General features: G+C 44.2%; 1 protein-coding gene across 4 annotated transcripts in view; it reads right to left on the bottom strand.

The window, feature by feature from the left end:
* Positions 1–14,174, bottom strand: part of LOC137527201 (uncharacterized) — a 111,658-nt gene that overhangs the window by 52,871 nt on the left and 44,613 nt on the right. The window contains exon 2 of one of the 4 annotated variants that reach the window (XM_068247701.1): positions 12,742–12,942. The exons of the other annotated variants lie outside the window; for them this stretch is intronic. The gene's annotated coding sequence lies outside the window, so the exon portion shown is untranslated. The remainder of the gene's footprint in view (positions 1–12,741; positions 12,943–14,174) is intronic. 4 annotated transcript variants of the gene reach the window in all.

Below are 14,174 nucleotides of genomic sequence, written 5' to 3' on the forward strand. Positions count from 1 at the left end.
TTATTAGCGGAAGCACAGTGGGCGGCATTGAAAGCGGAGATCTGTGACGACATGACGCTGCCAGCGCTTAGAACGTGGAAGTGGTGAGTAATTCTGCGCATGTCTCCCCGCCGCCGAGCCCGCACTTGCCACCGCTAAATGGAGGGGGAGAGAGGCAGAAGGAGGGGTCCCAGGTGAGGGAGGGGGGGGGGGTTATTTCCCCCCTCCCCACCGCTGCCCCTCCTCCTAGCGCTGCGTCCCCCTCCTGGAACATTTATACTGGGGGCAACTGTACTAGCTATACTGGGGGCAACTAAACTACCTACACTGGGGGCAACTAAACTACCAACACTGGGGGCAACTAAACTACCTACACTGGGGGCAACTAAACTAGCTATACTGGGGGCAACTAAAGTGGGGGCAGCTATACTAGCTATATTGGGGGCAACTAAACTAGCTATACTGGAGGCAACTATACTGGGGGCAGCTATACTAGCTATACTGGGGGCAACTAAACTAGCTATACTGGGGGGCAGCTATACTGGGGGCAACTATACCAGCTATACTGGGGGCAACTATACCAGCTATACTGGGGGCAACTATACCAGCTATACTGGGGGCAACTATACCAGCTATACTGGGGGCAACTATACCAGCTATACTGGGGGCAACTATACCAGCTATACTGGGGGCAACTATACCAGCTATACTGGGGGCAACTATACCAGCTATACTGGGGGCAACTATACCAGCTATACTGGGGGCAACTATACCAGCTATACTGGGAGCAACTATACCAGCTATACTGGGGGCAACTATACTAGCTATACTGGGGGCAACTATACTAGCTATACTGGGGGCAACTATACTAGCTATACTGGGGGCAACTATACTAGCTATACTGGGGGCAACTATACTAGCTAATACTTTAAATTACAGTTAGCTCCGCCCTCATCGGGTCATGATCACGCCCATTTTTGCTGCGCAGCACGCCACAGGTTTTGGCCACGTCCATTTTTTTTTTTTTTTTTTTTTTTTTTTTTTGGGGGGGGGGGGGGGGGGGGGGTGTCTTAATACCCAGCACCGGGTGCCAAATGCCCTAGGTACGCCACTGGATCTCACAGGTTTATTTTTTTTGTTCTGTTTTCTTTTGGATTCGTTTTTTTCCTTTGGATGTTCATAATATTTTTAAGATGGATAAAAGTTCTCAAATGGATGATTGTTTGAGGATCCTGTCCTATAATGTTAAGGGTTTATGTTCTCCCATTAAGACGTGTAAATTGTGGATGGAGTTATGTAGGATTAAGCCACAGGTTTTGTTTCTGCAGGAAACATATTTTTGTTCGGACAAAATGCCAGAATGCCAAATTAAGGATCAAGTCTTTACCTTTGCTAATATTTATGCCCCTAATGGACAGCAGGCATTTTTTTTTTAGATCCACGTTAGAACAATTGGAAGTATTTAAGGAAGGGTGTGTTGTACTGGGGGGGAATTGTAATTGGGTCTCCGATCCTGGATTAGATGTCTCTACTGGTTCTAGATCATTTTCAGCAGTGGCGAATAAGTCAATTGGAAAATCTATTAATGAGCTACATCTTGTTGAAATATGGAGAATCTTAAACCCATCATTAACCCTCCTGGCGGTCGAATTAATTTCGCCAGGAGGGAGCGCAGCAGGTTTTTTTTTTTTAAAAATCATGTAGCGAGCCCAGGGCGCGACAGATAGCGGCGATCGAGCGCGGGGCGGCGGCGATCGGTGTGCTGACGCAGCTAGCAAAGTGCTAGCTGCGTGCAGCAAAAAAAAAAAGTAAGTAAATCGGCCCAGCAGGGCCCGAGAAAACCTCCTGCGCGGCTTAGGTTCAGAGATTTTTCGTATTACTCTAGTGTTCATAAGGTTTATACTAGGATTGATATGCTTTTCTTGGATCAGTATTATTTGGATAAACTTAAGTATTCCCAAATTCAAAATATCACTATTTTGGTTCATGCGCCAATTTGGTTTGATATGGAGCTTAGACAGAGGAAGAGACGTGAGTGGCATTGGAGACTCAATGACAATTTATTGGATGACCCTGAGGTTAGAGATAAGGTTAAATATACTATAATAGAATATTTTGACAAGAATAAGTTGGAAGGCATGGGTAAGTGCATGCTGTGGCAGGCTCATAAAGCTGTGGTAAGGGGGGGGTTCTTATTTCTCAAGGTGCCAGAAAGAAGGAATATTCAGGAAAAAAATCTTAGCCTGTTGAAAGATATAAATCAACGAAGTAGATGCTAGAGCAGTCTCTCTCCCAGGACTATCAGCCTGGTCCGCCAGTGCTCAATCCTTCAGTGGGTCACCACTTCCACTAAACAGAATCCAATTGCAAAAGGAGAAGTGAGTGCCTCCTTCTAATTTTGCAATTGGATTCTGTTTAGTGGAAGTGGTGACCCACTGAAGGATTGAGCACCGGCGGACCAGGCTGATAGTCCTGGGAGAGTGACTGCTCTAGCATCTACTTCATTGCTTGGATTTCACCAGCGGGAGCGGACCTCTGTTTTCAATGGAAAACTGTACAAACGTTGAGGACAACACAGATGTTCAACAAACTGACCAACAAACTTATCCACTCAATTTTGCGGTGACCTTTGCCTACAATGATGATGATATCACCCGGATTCTGAGTCAAGTTGAGTGTGCAATATTTGATACTGCGGCTGGAGCCATTGAAACAGGAGCCCAGAAAGAGCTCTTTGACCTGAAGAAGCAGTATTTAAGTTACACTCTTCACCAATCATTCCTGGTAGACTACATTAAGAATAAGCGTATACTGAGAGGCTATCGGATTGGTTTGAGGTCCACTTTGCTGAGGGACGACCCGACCTTTGTGACCAGTTTTTTTTAGATCTTAAAGGAAGCTTAGATGTTATGGTACTCACGGTTGAAAGACTGCACGTCCGATTAAACCTTCTGAGTTAACAGATTGGAGACTTGGAAGTGAAGATCAAAACCTCACTATCTGTGGAGGAATTTGAGGAGTTGTGCCAGGACCAGGAGGAGGCCCTACAGGAGGCTCGAAAAGCTATCCCGCAGAGGAAACAAGGGAAGATCGCACTGGACGTGGAGGATTACCAGTTAAACAGAGTTTATACCTGGAAAACAAAGCGGCGCAGTCAGCGCCGATCCCAGTGGCCACAGGAGGGAGCCGGAGGTTTAGGAAGTGCGACAGGAGGTGGAGCCGGTGACCAGAGGCCGCGTCATCGCAAGCCACGTCACTGGAGGTAACCGAGAGGAAAGGGGCCGGTGCAGAGCGGAACCCCGTCTGCGGGAAGCGGAGGAAGCTCAGGCGGCTATAGTAGCTCGGCGTCAGAGGGAGCCGACCACCAGCGCCAGGATTTTCAGGAGGGATAAGCGGCAGAGGAGGGGCAGGAAAAGGGACAGAACCAGAAACCCCCCCTCAACGCCGCAACCCACGGGCACCGGTACCGAGAGACAAGTATCCGCACAGGAACAGGGTGCCAAAGGGGCAGAGGTAAGTTCCCTGGTGGTGAATATTTCATCATATGCATTAACTGTCGCTGAACAGTCAGTATTGGAGAAAGGTCTGGGGTTTGTGCCGGTGTTTGACTTTTTTGATTGGGAGATAGAGTTTGATAAATTTGTGAGGAAACTTCAGTTAAAAATGTGCTTTAAGGTACCACAGAAATGGCAGCGGGCACACGTATTGCGAAAGAAGAGTACTTGGTTACCGGACATGATGACTCCGGCTTTGCAAACTTTTAAAAAGCTGGTCTATTCTGAGGTGCAGAAAGGGTGGTCTAGTCTTAAACACACAGTGAGCCCTAATTTAACATATGCAGAAAGGAAGGCATTAAAAACACTGAAGCAGAATGAGACAGTTATGGTGATGAAAGCAGACAAAGGGGGTGCCACAGGGATTATGGATAAACAGCAATATGTGGAGGAAGCATATAGACAGCAACAGGTAGAAGGTCATTATGAGAAGTGTAGGAATGACCCCACCTGGGTGATTAAATCAAAGGTGGATCACCTGACTAATGAAGCTCTTTTGATGGGTATGATTGATAAGAAGACAGCAGAGTACCTAGATGTAGCACATCCCCAAGTGCCGTTACTGTATTTATTGCCTAAAATCCACAAAGATTTAACTAACCCTCCGGGACGCCCTATAGTGTCGGCCATTGGGTCTGTGCTATATCCGCTGTCCAAATATGTAGATTCATTTTTACAAGAGTTGGTAAATCCCCACGTGCCTGAAAGACACTACAGATTTACTCCAGAACCTGTCAGGGGTTACCGTTAGAGGCAAGAATCTCATATTAGCTACCTTAGACGTGCAGAGTTCGTTTACCTCTATCCCTCATGAGGAAGGGATGGGGTATGTTGAGGAGTTCCTTTTGGATACAGTTTTGTCCCATCACCAGATCTATTTCCTGCTCGATTGCCTTGAGATGGTTCTTAGGAATAACTATTTCAAATTTGAAAATGATTATTATTTACAGATACAAGGCATGACCATGGGATCACCGGTAGCACCATCGTTTGCTAATCTGTTTATGCATAAATTGGAACAGAAAATGTTTATTAATAATGCAAAATACTGTGATAAGATGTTAAAGTATTTTAGGTTTGTGGACGATGTGTTGATACAGTGGGAGGGTGAGCTAGAGGAGCTTCAACTAATGGTGGATGAGGCTAATCAGGCGCATCCAACCATTAAGTTTACAATGGAAACCTCGGATAGAGTTATCCACTATCTGGATGTGGCAATTTCGGTCACTCCAGAAGGGTTGCAAACAGATCTGTACACAAAACTGACAGATCAGAACAACCTAAGAGTGGAGAGTTTTAACAACAAAAATGTGATAAAGGCTATACCCAAAAGTAAGTTGATGATGGCTAGGAGGATAGCTTCCACAGAAGAAGGTTACCGCAAGGCAAAATGAGTGCCTCCTAATTTTGCAATTGCAGAAAGATATAAATCAGTTGGAGTTCGCTCATAAGAGTACTTTGGATCAGGAAGTCTTAGCTAAATTGTCTGAGGTCAGGGGTAAATTGTTTGATTTATGGGTGGTAGATTAAGGGAAAAGAATATGGATTTTTTTCTGCTAAGTGGTTTGAACAGGATAAGAAGTGTGGCAAATGGCTCACTAGCGCCTTAAAAGGACAACGTAGGAGTACTTATATATCCAAAATTAAGGATTCTAGAGGTGATTTGGAGTTGCAGGCACATAAGATTGCAAATTTATTCAGGGATTATTATTCCTCTTTATATAATCTTCCAAAGGATAAATGTAAAAATTTTGAGTTAGGAATGTGGAAATATTTGGAAGTGGCAGGTATACCTAGTTCATTTCAGGATAAAAAGACAAGAAATGGAGAGCTATGATAAAAGCAATGAAGTTGGGTAAATCAGCAGGCCCAGATGGGTTTTCAAAAAATATTTTTCTACCTTTAGTGATATTTTGATACCTCCTATGTGCAGATTCTTTCATTCACTTAAAAATGGTAGTGCCTTGCCTAGAGAAATGTTGGAGGCACATATAACGGTTATACATAAAGGTGGTAAGGATCCTGCTGTATGTCAAAGTTATAGGCCTATTTCATTACTGAATCTGGATATAAAGGTATTTGCAAACATTTTGGTGGAGAGAATAAAACCCTGGCTTAGTTTTAAATTTGATCACGTGGGTTTTGTTCCAGGGCGTGAGGGGAGGGATAATGAATCTAGGGCGATGGCCTTGTTTAAATGGTTCCTATGATGGTGTTATCGACGGACGTGGAAAGGGTGTTCGACAGGGTGAACTGGGATTTTATTATGGCTAATTTGAAGTATATGGGAATTGGGTCTAATATGTTCATGTGGATTGTTTCTTTATATTCTAACCCTACTGCTCGAGTTAGAGCGAATGGGGCCCTGTCGGACGCCTTCTCTTTGTATTACGGTACGAAGGCAGGGTTGAACTATCTCCAATTAGACTTATTTTGTCTTCAAACGTTTTTCTATGTACTATTAGGAAAAATGGGGATATTCATGGGGCAGAGGTGGGAGATGAGCATAAATTGTCGGCATTTGCAGATGTGATCTTATTTTATGTCTCTGATCCCCTTGTGCCCTTGCCAGTTTTGATTAGAGAATTTGAGGAGGTATGGGGTTTACTCGAACTTCAATATTAATGTCTCTAAGTCTGAGGCACTTTATATTACAATGAGCCCCTTATTGTTAAATCAGATAAAAGCTAATTTCTTGTTTCCCTTCAGAGATAGAGCTATAAAGTATTTGGGTGTAATGCTGTCTAGTAATTTGTATAAATTATTCTCTCTTAACTATCTTTCCCTGTTGAATTCTATAAAGAAATATTTGGAAGGGTTGGGGGAGGAGTTTCTCTTGGTTTGGCCGTATAGATATTATTAAGATGAATGTTATACCTAGATTAGTGTTTTGTATGGCTATGCTGCAAAATAAGGTTTTGAGGTTTGCATAAGGACTTTGATTTGTCCCAAAGAGATGGGTGGGTTGGGACTTCCCGATCTGAAGTTGTATTATCAAGCATGTGTATTAGTTAGGCTTTTTGATTGGACATATGGGGATGGAGTGTAGGGCTGGGTTAATTTTGAAAAGAGTTTAGTGGGGAAAGAGTTGAAAGATGCTTTGTGGCTACCTGGGAATTTTAGAGGGATATCGCAGTGGACCACTGCTTGGGTCAAGAATGTATTTAAGACCTGGGATTTGGTTAATAAGAAATATGGATGGGTGGAAGGTTTATCTCCTATGTCTCCTGTTGTGGGATTCTCTTTTTTTCTGCCCAGAATGGAACAATGTTTTTTGGATTATGGGGAGGAGGAAATAGAATGAGTTTGAAAGATATTTTGATTAACGGGAATTTGAATTTGGGTAATTTGTATTTGATTTTTTAGAGACATAAGCAGTTGGAACACTTTGTGGTGGAGAAGATAACTTTTTGTAGTAATATGGGATTATGGGAATTTGAAAAGCTTTTCATGTTACAGACTTCTCCCTTGCATCTGGTATCCTTACTGTATAGAAAATTAATTTTGAATAATATGGGGGATTTGCCAGAGCATCTTAATAGATGGGAGGAAGATCTTGGCATCTCTTTTAGTGAAAAGCAAAAAAAGGAAAGTTTTCGTATTGGCACATGCCACAGCTCTAAATTCTAGGATTAAGGAGGTTAATTTTAAGTTGATTACTAGGTTCCCCAATTAACCCCCTTGGCGGTAATCCCGAGCTGAGCTCGGGGTATGCCGCCGGAGGTCGCCGCTCAGGCCCTGCTGGGCCGATTTTCAATCTGAAAAAAGCAGCACACGCAGCCGGCACTTTGCCAGCCGCGTGTGCTGCCCGATCGCCGCCGCTCCGCGGCGATCCGCCGCGTGCAGCGGCGAAAGAGGGTCCCCCCAGCCGCCCGAGCCCAGTGCAGCCAGAACAAACAGTTCCGGCCGGCGCTAGGGGCTGGATCGGGCGGCTCTGACGTCAGGACGTCGACTGACGTCCATGACGTCACTCCGCTCGTCGCCATGGCGACGAGGAAAGCGAAACAAGATAGGCCGCTCATTGCGGCCTATCTTGTTACTTTCGATTGCATGAGGCGATCGAAAGTACGCTTCCGGAGCGCCCTCTAGTGGGCTTTCATGCAGCCAACTTTCAGTTGGCTGCATGAAATAGTTTTTTTTTTATTTAAAAAAAACCCTCCCGCAGCCTCCCTGGCGATTTTAATAGAACGCCAGGGAGGTTAATAGCTGCAAAGGGCTTGATCCCAGTTAAGTGGATATGTCGAGACCCTCCATCCCTTAGAGCAGGGGTAGGGAACCTTGGCTCTCCAGCTGTGATAAAACTACAAATCCCAGCATGCATTTGCCTTTATTAATCATGTGTGTAGCTGTCAGACTCCTGCAATGCATTGTGGGACTTGTAGTTCCTTAACAGCTGGAGAGCCAACGTTCCCTACCCCTGCCTTAGAGATTGGGTGGATAAAGTTAATTCATTAAAGGATGCTGAAAACCAGATAGCTCTTCAGCAGGATAGACTGGAGATATTTAATGATAAATGGGTGAGAGATGGTGTGAATTTCAGAATTCATCTAATTTTGCAGTCATGATGAAGATGTAGGGGAGTGGTCGCCAAGAGGTGAAATATGAACTGTTATTTTTGGGTATTTTGATTAATGCAAGTGGTGGATCAGGATAATTTCTCATGATGATTTCTTTGATTGAGATTCTTGGATGTATGGGCCTGAGGGGAATGGGAGGGAATTTTAGTTTTATTTCATATATAAGGGATTGAAATGGTGGTGGATAAAGGGGAAAGAAGGAGTGTTCTCTTTTTTTGATCTATAACATTGAGACATATAATATTGAAAGATGTGGTATCTGTGTTGCACTTCTTTGCTGTTGTTGGTTTGTTGAGTTATATGTGGAATGCACCTTTTTTCCTCAAATTATTAGGGAGTTTCTTAAGAATCAACTCAGTCCTAGGAGGTGTCTATGTTATAAGGCTGCCAGTATTCTTTGGCATGATAATTCTGAGCCTAAGGGTACTAAGTGTCTGATAAAAAGTTTCTTACTCCTAATTAGTTTGTCAGGTTGTGTTCTAGGCTAATATTGAGATGTTCAGTCTAAAGATCCAGTACATTTCTCTTGTTTTAAGCATATTATGGTGGTTAAGAGAGTTTTTGTTGACATGCTCGATTGGACAGATCCTGGTGTCATCTATTTTCTAGTTGTGCTGTGTTTTGTAATAACGGGATAAGCAGAGTTTCATATATCCCTTTAGAATATTCCTCCTGTGCTGCCCCCATCTGCTCCTTAGTTGTTGAATTGTGCGGTCTACATACTGTAGGCCGCAGGGACAGGTTATTAGGTAAATGACGAAGTCTGTTGCACAATCCATTACAGATCATATTGGAAATTAATGGGTTGTTCGTTCCCAGGAGACACTTATCCAGTAGGCCCATGGTCAGGTTTGTATAACTTGGGACGAAACTCGCCCCCCTAGCTGTGCCCTTTGTCTGGAGGTATGGTGGCCATAAAATTGAAGTAATTATGAGTAAGTATGAAAGAGAAAGCATTTATCAAAAACAGTTTTTATTTTATTGGCATCTTTACATCGTATATTAGAAAATGCCACACAGCTCTCAGTCCTATATTATGGTGTATGTTAGAATACAGTGAAGTGACATCAAGTGCAGCCCATTTATAGGTACTTTCCCATTGTATGTTGTTCGGTTAAGCCAGCAGATGGGTAGAGTTTTTGATGTATGAGGGTGGTCTCTGAACGTATGGCTGCAGATGTACGTCAACAAGCTCCAAGAGATGAGAAGATAAAGAGTTGATACCTGCAATGATCGGGCGTCCTGGTGGATTGTGGAGTGATTTATGTATTTTCAGTAGATGATAAAAGTGGGCTATGGTAGGATTGGGTATGATTATGTATTATTTTCCTGATTTGCTGATAATGCCAATAATGCTCTAATCTAATGCCTCCTTTACCATGGTTCTGGACATTTCTGTAAATTCCTTAGTCGGGTCCTATGTGACTATAAGCTCCCCCAACATGCAACTCCCAGCACCGAGCTCTTCGAGAGCCTCAGTGACTTCTATTGTACATTTGAGAACCGGGCGGCACCTGCTCCTGCCCCTCTGACTTAGATGTCCCTCTACCACCTCGGACTATGAACAAGAATGATGTCCTGCAGCACATGTCAAGGATAAATGGGAGGAAAGCCTCAGGAACTGATGGAGTATCACCAGCCTGTCTGAAAACTTGCGCACGGCAGCTTGCTCCTATTCTCTCCTCCATCTTCACCAAATCAATTCAGGAGGGCAAAGTCCCTGCTTGCTTTAAGAGGTCTAAAATCATCCCTGTCCCCAAAAAACAGGGCGTCTCTGACCTCAACAACTTCAGGCCGGTGGCTCTCACATCTGTTATCATGAAAACCTTTAAAGAATGGCTTTGCCCCTCCTAAATCTTTCCACGGAGGCCCTGCTGGACCCATTCCAGTTTGGGTACAGAGCGAATAGGTCACTGACCACGCTATAAGCATCTGCTTGGAGCTAGTCTATGAACACCTGGATAGACCAGACTCATACTCCACGATCCTCCTACTTGACTTCAGCTCGACGTTTTACACCATCAGCCCCCAAATACTACAAAAAGAACCTTGCTGCCCCCGGGGTCCACCCTACCCTACGCCAGTGGATCACAGTCTTCCTAAGTAGCAGATCCCAGGCCATCAAGCTGGACACTATCATCTCACAACCAAGGACCACCAACACAGGGACCCCTCAAGGCTGTGTCCTGTCGCCGTTCTTATTCTCCCTATATACGAACAACTGCAGATCCACGGCGGACTCAGTCAAAGTCATCAAGTTCACTGATGACACCACCATAGTTGGCCTCATCTCCAGGAACGATGAGCAGGAATACCGCGACCAGGTTTGACAGAATTTGACACTGGTGTAGGGAGGAGAACAGCCTTGTCCTCAACACCGCAAAAACCGTAGAGATGATGGTTGACTTTAGAAGGTACGCTCCCACCCCACCTCCAATATCTACATTGATGACAGGGAAGTGGAAAGCTTTCCCTGTGCACACCTACTAGGCACTACAATCTCCAAGGACCTAACTTGGAAAGCCAACACGACCTCAACCCAGAAGAAAGCCCAGCAGAGGCTATTTTTCATACGCCAACTGAAGTAGTTTGGTATGGCCCGGGAACTTCTGACAAGCTTTTACGCTCCTCCGCCAGCGACAGGCACAAACTACAGAGGGTCATAAGATCAGCAGAGAGAATGATCGAGAAACCACTCTCCTCTCTGGATCATCTCTAGACTGTGCTCCAAAGCTCTGAGGATCACCAATGATCCGTCTCACCAAGGCTTCTTCAGGCGGCTTCCCTTGAGCTGGAGATACAGGTCTATCTACACCAAGACTACAAGACACAGGAACAGCTTCTTCCCCTCAGCTGTCAACTCTTTGAACTCTATGAACTCTCTTCATTCACCCCAATTGCCACCACCTGGCAACCAGTAGAACAAGTGGAAATTGACTGCACTGCTGCACAATTCACATAATTTGTGTTTGAACTCTGTGTTAATGTTATGTTAAAACTGCTGTACTTGTATTTGTATTATTTGTATTTTATGTCCAGTTCCACACTAGCCCTGTTCATGCCAAACCCAATTCCGGGTACGAACCAGTTGTGCTTGGCAAAATAACGTTTCTGATTACTTTGTAATGGGCATTGTCTTAAGATTCTGAGTGCTTCATTGATGTAGTTTGCTTTATCCATCAGCACTATACCTCACCCCTTGTCTGCTGCCTTGATTTACACTCAACTAAAGGATTATTAGGAACACCATACTAATACGGTATTTGACCCCCTTTGGCGATCAGAACTGCCCTAATTCTATGTGGCATTGATCCAACAAGGTGCTGAAAGCATTCTTCAGAAATGTTGGCCCATATTGATAGGATAGCATCTTGCAGTAGATGGAGATTTGTGGGATGCACATCCAGGGCACGAAGCTCCCGTTCAATCACATCCCAAAGATGCTCTATTGGGTTCAAATCTGGTGACTGTGGGACCATTTTAGTACAGTTAACTCATTGTCATGTTCAAGAAACCAATTTGAAATGATTTGAGCTTTATGACATGGTGCATTATCCTGCTGGAAGTAGCCATCAGAGGATGGGTACATGGTGGTCATGAAGGGATGTACATGGTGGTCATGAAGGGATGGACATGGTCAGAAACTCTCAGGTAGCCCATGGCATTTAAACAATCCCCAATTGGCACTAAGGGGCCTAAAGTGTGCCAAGAAAACATTCCCCACACCATTACACCACCACCACTAGCCTGCACAGTGGTAACAAGGCATGATGGATCCATGTTCTCATTCTGTTTACGCCAAATTCTGACTCTATAGAGACTCATCAGACCAGGCAACATTTTTCCAGTCTTAAACTGTCCAATTTTGGTGAGCTCATGCAAATTGTAGCCTCTTTTTCATATTTGTAGTGGAGATGAGTGGTACTCGGTGGGGTCTTCTGCTGTTGTAGCCCATCTGCCTCAAGGTTGAGCGTGTTGTGGCTTCACAAATGCTTTGCTGCATACCTCGGTTGTAATGAGTGGTTATTTCAGTCAACGTTGCTCTTCTATCAGCTTGAGTCGGCCCATTCTCCTCTGAACTCTAGCATCAATATAGGGTACTGGGAAAATACACAGACAACTGCCACAGACCGCAAGGGCCGGTCTGCGGACGGGGTCAATCGATCAGAGTCAGAAATCCTCTCACACAGTCATTTTGCTCATCACAAATCGTAACCCGACTTTGCAATTTGATGAACTGACTAGTGGAGGGAGCTTTCAGACGCCAAAGGATTCACCACACACATACAATTCAAAGATCTGCCACCAAGCAGGTTACACAGCCCGCTACTGTAATTATGCTAATACTTCGAGAACGCTCTGTTAACCCTTTGCAGTATGCAGGAATCTGGGTCAGATCTGAATATCTGAGCCGGATTCACGCATTCAGGTTATAAATGTACACTTCTATTAACACAGGGTAGCGGTTTCAGGAGAATGGGTACGATTGTGTATGATCAGCAACAGGTCAACGATTTTTAAAACGTTTAATAACAAAAATGCATTACATACAGTTATATACACCAATTAACATATACACACAAAGCTTAAAAATAAAAGGGATAAAATCAGAAAGTTCTTACTTTACTTACGGCTGAGCAGTCCATTTGAAAAATGAAGAAACACAGTCTGGTTTAAAGTAGGCATTAATGTTCAGAGTCCTTGAAACACAGCATGCGTTCGGTTCTCCTTGAACGCATGCCTGGACAGTCCTGGTCGATGGAATCTGGAGAACTGCGCGGGTTTGTTCCTGCCCCAACTTTTATAGGAACTGAGTTTTGGGCTGTCTTTACCTGGAAAGTAGGTGTGTTTAAGGCGGGGTTACCTTCTAATCAGCAGGTGGCCCCCCCCCCAGAACTCAGAGGCAGAAAATGTAACATTTATTAATTATCTGTGTGACTCCACCCCAGATTTGCGCATTGCAAATCCGAGACTATATTCATAAGCGGCCTGCGACCCTGTATCAAATGAGGCTACACATGCCTATTCTATCGCGTTCGGTTTGCGCAGGCTGAATAAAGCGGTTTCCCGACTGACCCCTGACAGTTGGAAAACTAATTCAGGTGAATGATAGAACTGATTTATGGGTATCAGAAAATGTATTTTTTGTCTTTCTGTGACAAGCCTATTTTTAATTATTAATAATTGAAATTGGTCTATTGTCTGTTCACAGTTTTGGGAGGGAAGCAAAGGGCCTGATTGTTATCTGCTGAGCTATTCCATGGCCACTATTTGGTCCTAGCTTGTAACACCTATGTGTCACCAGCTACATGTGATAAGCTGGAGGAAGTGGAGGGGGTGAGGGGCTCTGCTTTCTTCAGAAGCGGGCGAAAGGAAAGACATTTGTTTAAAAGGAAAAACCAAAAATGTCCTTCTGTTCTGCTGTGCCTGAACGATACAGAATCGCTAATCGTCTCGATTTCGGTATCATTCATCACAACGGGTGCCCAAATTGTGCAGTATATCCCAGGTAGATGGATAAGTAAAGTGTTTGAAAAGGGAATACTCACAAAGGTGGGTTGCACACGGGGCAACCGACCACTTCAAGCAGGTGGAGTGTCTTATACCTGACTCCACTCAGGTAAGCCAGTGATCCTTGAGGCAGTCGCTCTCTTGGTTAAAGTACCTCATGCACTCTAAAACTATGATGTGGTGTGGATTCCACCTCAAGTATGGTGCATGGGACTCCCCTCACTGGAACATGGAGGGGGGGGATATGACACAGAAGGGAGTAAAGAGGCGCCCAATGGAGTATAAAAAAGTTAAAAACACTAAAATCTAAAAGGTTGAGGTGGCTTACTGGATGTTTTTCCCTTTTCACACCATTCTTTGTAAAACCTAGAAATGTTTGTGTGAAAATCCCAGTAACTGAGCAGATTGTGAAATACTGAGACCGGCCCATCTGGCACCAAACAACATGCCACGCTCAAAATAGCTTAAATCACCTTTCTTTCCCATTATGACAGAGTTTGGAGTTCAGGAGATTGTCTTGATCAGGACCACACCCCTGTGTGCATTAAGCAAC

This window comes from Hyperolius riggenbachi, chromosome 8 (genome assembly GCF_040937935.1).
Source record: "Hyperolius riggenbachi isolate aHypRig1 chromosome 8, aHypRig1.pri, whole genome shotgun sequence".
Lineage (NCBI taxonomy): Eukaryota > Metazoa > Chordata > Amphibia > Anura > Hyperoliidae > Hyperolius > Hyperolius riggenbachi.